Raw genomic sequence first — 5,937 nt, 5'->3', positions numbered from 1 at the left:
CTCTTCAATAAATGGTCTTGGGAAAACTGAACTGGTACATGCAAAAAAAAAAAAAAAGAAAAAGAAACTAGACCACACCTTACACCATACACCAGAATAAACACAAAATGGATGAAATACTTAAATGTAAATTGTTAAATATATACCTTTAATCTGTTCACTCCATAACCACTAGCTTGGCCCAAAGCACCGTCACCTCTTGCCTTGATTACTGAACAGCCTCCTAGAATAAAACACCAGCTCTTACACATTCAAGCTGTGTGATATTGGGCAAGTCTCACTTCTTTGAGCTTCAGTTTCCTCACAGGTAAAATGGGGATAAAACAGTAATTACTTTATAAGTTTGTTGTGGAGATTCAGTGACAATATGTAAAAAAAAACAAAACAAAACCCTTAAAACAGTGCTTAAAGCATAGTAAGTGCAACAGAAATGATAGCTTTTTTAATTTTATATGCATTTACTCTTACCCAGCCACCCATTCATGCTCTACACACTAGCCAAAGTTGCATTTTCCAAAATAAATTTGATCATACCCTCCCCCCATCACTATACTTAAGTGCCTCCAAAGCATCTCATGGATTGCCATTACCTTTAGGATAGTCAAATCTCCCTAACATAGACTATTACAGGGAGTGCATGAATTTCCACAGCATGGAGTCACAAGTGACTTTCTCACCATACTCTTTAGGACCTTCCGATTATTCCACTTCTCTTAGTTTCTTACACCCAACCTGCTCTCTCCACCCCAGGGCCTGGAATGTTTCCATGCTTTTTTCCTGACCTCTCCTCATCCCTCAGTTATCAGTTCAAACCTCACTGCCCTGAAGAAAACTTTCCCAACAGGTCAAAGATTTATAAATGCCCTCAAATTTTTATATACCTCTACCGTATGTCATATATCACAATGGCCATTTTTATTTATTTGTGAGAAAATAGAATTTATTTCTTCTTTCCTTACCTGATTTTGAGCTCTGTGATATTAAGGAACTGGTTTTTCTCACTGTTCATCAATCAGCATGTGTCTGGCACATAATAAGGGCTCAACAAATTGATAGAGTGAATGAATGAATGAATGAATGAATGAACCTAACTGGTTGTACAGAAGAATCAAATAGAAGCAATAAGAGATTTAAAGTTGAAACCATAAATCTGCAGATAAGACTGTAAAATGGTCTGGACCTTGAAACAGTTATAAGGCTGTAAAAACAAAAGGTCTTAGCCCTAAACAATGTGTAAAGGGAAATAAGAAAGAAAAAGTAGAGTTTAGACTAGTGGGAAAAATAGGGAAAAAGTGAGAGGGTTTTTGAATCCACTGAATCAGGACAAGAGAACAAAAAAGAATTTTTAAGTTTGTGTGTGTGTGTGTGTGTGTGTGTGTGTGTGTGTGTGTGTGTGTAGTATACATGCACAATTTATAGTCTTTCACTTCCCGGATTTTTTTTAAAAACCACCCAAAAGCTATTTTTGAGAAGAAAAATGTGGGGGAAAAAAGGACAGTCCCTAAGGCAGGAGTGAAACCAATGTCCACCTGGCCTTCTGTAGTGCCCACCTCATTTCCAGGGAATCGATCCCTGTTCCTATTTTTTTCCTTTCTTTTTGAATAAAACTGACGGAATGACCCAGCTCTGTACTGGATGTTTTAACCTTCAAAACAACATTTTCAACTCAAAGCCCTCTCCTCCCTATTCCTAGTATTCTTGATTTACCTCATTTCTGCCATTTATTTCCACTTTCCTTAACTGTCCTGAAAGTAGCTTCCATTTGTTCCTTGCCCAGCATTTCTGTATGCTTCCCACTAACTATAATCCCCTACTTTGGGGTGGAGCTGGGGGGAGATTCAAGGGTCTAGCCTAGGGATTTTCAAACCACAAGTTGCAATCCATTCATGAGTTTTAAAATAAATTAAATGGGTCAAGATGAATCTATTTCTTAATGGAATGAAATAAAACAGGAAAGAAAATATTGAGCTTTGCATATAGTTAAGATATGTGTTGTAAAACTTTCTAAACTAAATTATGTGTGTATGTATTTGGCCATAATGTAAAATATGTATCTTGCTTTGACTCATGGTTGAAAATAATTTATAAGTTTACAAGCAATAGATAATAATTTAGCCTCTATAATAATAGCATTCCATTTATAATGTTTATTGAGTATATCTGTACCATGCAATGTGCTAAGTATCTTACAGGCATTATTTCACCCAATCCTTATAACAATATGAGATAGGCTCTATTTTAACCCCCAGGTAAAAATGGAAGCTCAGAGACATTAAGGAACTTACCTTAGTTCTCACAGTTCGTTAAGTAGAAGAGCCATGACTCCAGAGCAGTGCCATTAGAATCCAACACCCATGCTCTTATGCTATTGCATCTTTGTAATCAGACAATTGCCCCTTCCCCTTATTCTAATAATACCTAATAATATTTCTACTACTTTTAATACTACCAATAAAATATTCAAACAGCCTTTCCTATTACCAGTTGGGCCCATTTAAATTCTTAGGCCATTACAAATTCTCAAAAACAGTCGCCCCACCAATTGCTAAATCAGTTGACCTCCCAATAAAAGAGAACTTCTCTTGTTATGAGTACCCAATGCAAAAACAAAAACAGAAAAGGTGGGAGTGGATCATTAAGTGGTATGTCCTTAGCTGTCTCACAGAGTTAATTGTCTTATATTTTTAAAATTTCTTTGGGCCCATAAACATGAGTAGGTAGACTTTAATGCTTTCCCCAAAGGCAATCAACCAATTCCTGCATAAATTTCTTTTACCTCCAGGGACTTCACTGTAAACATGAATGGTGTTTACACTATTAAATGTTAATATCCTTAGCTCATTAAACCTTCTAGGGAATAATTTGTAACAAAGGAAGGTCTATTAACATTCATATGCCTATCTTTATGTCTGCCATCAGTGTATATGGTGCCCAAAGAAACAGTGGGAAAGTCTAGTCTTAGCTAGAGCACAGCCTGAGTGTGGGGCACCTGATGCCAGGGCTAGACATTCCTAGGAGCACTCAAGTGCTGAATTTGAGAAGTCATGGTGGATGGGGCCTCCTAAAAAATCCTGGCTGAGACATGCAAAGAAGAAAAGGAGAAAAGGAAACATGGGCTACAACTTTTTTTCAAAATGCCTCCAGATTATTGTAATTTTTAATTATTAAATATTAGATACTTTCAAAGAAATCTCTGTAATGTATATATAAATTAGAAAGTATACAACAACAGTGAACCAACTGTCCATCCAAGAGATGCTGGAAGTCTGATTTTGGACTCTATATTCAAGCCAAATCTGTTATTTGGTTTAGGTTTTGGTCGAGATCCTCAGAAGGCTAAGTAGACAATGCATACATCAGCATCATTTACCCTTTCTGAACTTGGACATGACCAAGGCACAGCATTTGGAATTATCATGAATATCAAAATATTCTGTTTTAAATATACATAAGCATTCTAGATAATATTGGGTTGGCCAAAAAGTCTGTTTAGTTTTTTTCCATAAAAAAAAGACACATTTTTCATTTTCACCAATAACTTTATTGATTTGGATATTTGAGGATGTCAGCTATCTCCTGTATTGTATAATGTTGATTGTTCGAATTAATGTCTTGATTTGATCACTATCAACTTCAACTGATCTACTTGACCATGGACCATTGTCCAGAAGAAATCCCCAGCACAAAACTTTGAAAACCACTTTTGACACAGTCAGTCACAGCACCTTCTCCATTCACTGCAAAAATCTTTTTCTGCATTTCTGTTGTGTTTTTTTTCTTTCTTTCTTTACTTATTTTTAAATACACTTGTCTCTGCCCCCGCCCACCACTTTCCCTTACCTGCTCCCTCCTTCCCTCCCTCAGCTCTTCCCCTTTGGTTTTGTCCATGAGTCCTTGCTATATGTTCCTTGACTTTCCCCTTCCCTTCCCTTTCCCTGCCCGCCCCTCCCTCCTTCCCTCTTGTCTCTGTTGAATTCTTTTCCTTTCAGTGTTGCTGGTCTTATTTTCCTTGCATCTTTGTATTGTTTGTTAGGTTCCGCTTATACGTGAGATCATATGGTATTGGTCTTTCGCCCCCTGGCTTACTTCGCTTAGCATAATGCCCTCCATTTCCATCCATGCTGTCGCGAAGTTTAGTAGTTCTTTTTTCCTTTCTGCTGCGTAGTATTCCATTCTGTATATGTACCATCACATTTTGATCCAATAATCTACTGATGGGCATTTAGGTTGCTTCCAACATTTGGCGACTGTAAATTGTGCAGCTATGAACATCGGGGTGCATAGGTTCTTTTGTATTGGCGTTTTGGTGTTCTTAGGGTATAGTCCCAGCAGGGGAATCACTGGATCAAAAGGCAGTACCATTTTCAGCTTTTTGAGGAAACTCCACACCGCCTTCCACAGTGGCTGCACCAGTCTGCATTCCCACCAACAGTGAACTAGGGTTCCCTTTTCTGCACGGCCTCGCCAGCACCTGATGTTTGTTGATCTGTTGATGATGACCATTCTGACCGCTGTGAGATGGTAACTCATGGTGGTTTTGATCTTCACTTCTCTGATGGCTAGTGATGCTGAGCATTCTTTCAAATGCCTCTGGGCCCTCTGTATCTCCTCCTTGGAAAAGCATCTGCCCAGGTCCTTTGCCCATTTTTTTGATGGGATCATTTGTCTTCTTGGAGTGCAGTCGAGTGAGTTATTTATATATATTGGAGATCAAACCTCTATCTGATGTATCATTAGCGAATATATTTTCCCATATGGTTGGCTCCCTTTTCATTTTGCTGATGTTTTCTTTTGCCATGCAGAAGCTTCTTATTTTGATGAGGTCTGACTTGTTTATTCCTTCCTTTATGTCCCTTGCTTTAGGAGACATATCAGTGAAAAAATTGCTGCGTGGAATATCTGAGAGTTTCCAGCCAATGTTCTCCTCTAGGACTTTTATGGTGTTGCAACTTATATTTAAGTCTTTTATCCATCTTCAGTTTATTTTTGTGGATGGTGTCAGCTGATGATCCAATTTCAATATTTTGCATGTAGCCGTCCAGCTCTCCCAACACCATTTGTTGAAGAGGCTAATATTGCTCCATTTTATGCTTCTGCACTCTTTGTCAAATATAAGATGCCCATAAAGACCTGGGCTTATTTCTGGGCTTTCTATTCTGTTCCACTGGTCTATGGGCCTGTTCTTGTGCCGGTACCAGATTGTTTTGAGTATAGTGGCTTTGTAGTAGAGTTTGATGTTCGGTATTGTGATCCCTCCTACTTTGTGTTTCTTTCTGAAAATGGCTGAGGCTATTCAGGGTCGTTTATGGTTCCATATAATTTTTTGAAATGTCTGTTCTATTTATGTGAAATATGTCATTGGTATCTTTGTAGGGATTGCGTTGAATCTATAAATTGCTTTGGGTAGTATGGACATTTTTAGGATATTAATTCTTCCAATCCATGAGCACGGTATATGCTTCCATTTATTTGTGTCTTCCTTAATTTCTTTTTTCAATGTTGTATAGTTTTCTGCGTACGGTCTTTTATGTACTTGGTTAAATTTATGCTTAGGTACTTTATTTTTCTTCTTGCTATATCGAATGGTATTTTTTTCTCTGATTTCTTCTTCTTCTATTTCATTGCTGGTGTACAAAAATGCCTATGATTTCTGAATGCTGACTTTGTATCCTGCTGTTTTGCCAAATTCACTTATTAGGCGGAGGAGTTTTTTGGGAGAGTCTGCAGGGTTCTCTATGTACACTATCATGTCATCTGCAAACAATGATAGCTTTACTTCCTCCTTTCCTATTTGGATGCTTTTTATCTCTTTCTCTTGTCTGACCGCTGTGGCTAGGACTTCCATTACGATGTTGAAAAGAAGCGGTGAGAGCGGACATCCTTGGCGTGTTCCTGATCTTAGTGGGAAAGCTTTCAGCTTTTGCCTGTTGAGTATGA

The sequence above is a fragment of the Pteronotus mesoamericanus genome, unplaced genomic scaffold (genome assembly GCF_021234165.1).
Source record: "Pteronotus mesoamericanus isolate MK-2021 breed Mesoamerican mustached bat unplaced genomic scaffold, CSHL_Meso_final contig_57, whole genome shotgun sequence".
Classification (NCBI taxonomy): domain Eukaryota; kingdom Metazoa; phylum Chordata; class Mammalia; order Chiroptera; family Mormoopidae; genus Pteronotus; species Pteronotus mesoamericanus.
This window is presented reverse-complemented; position numbering follows the sequence as displayed.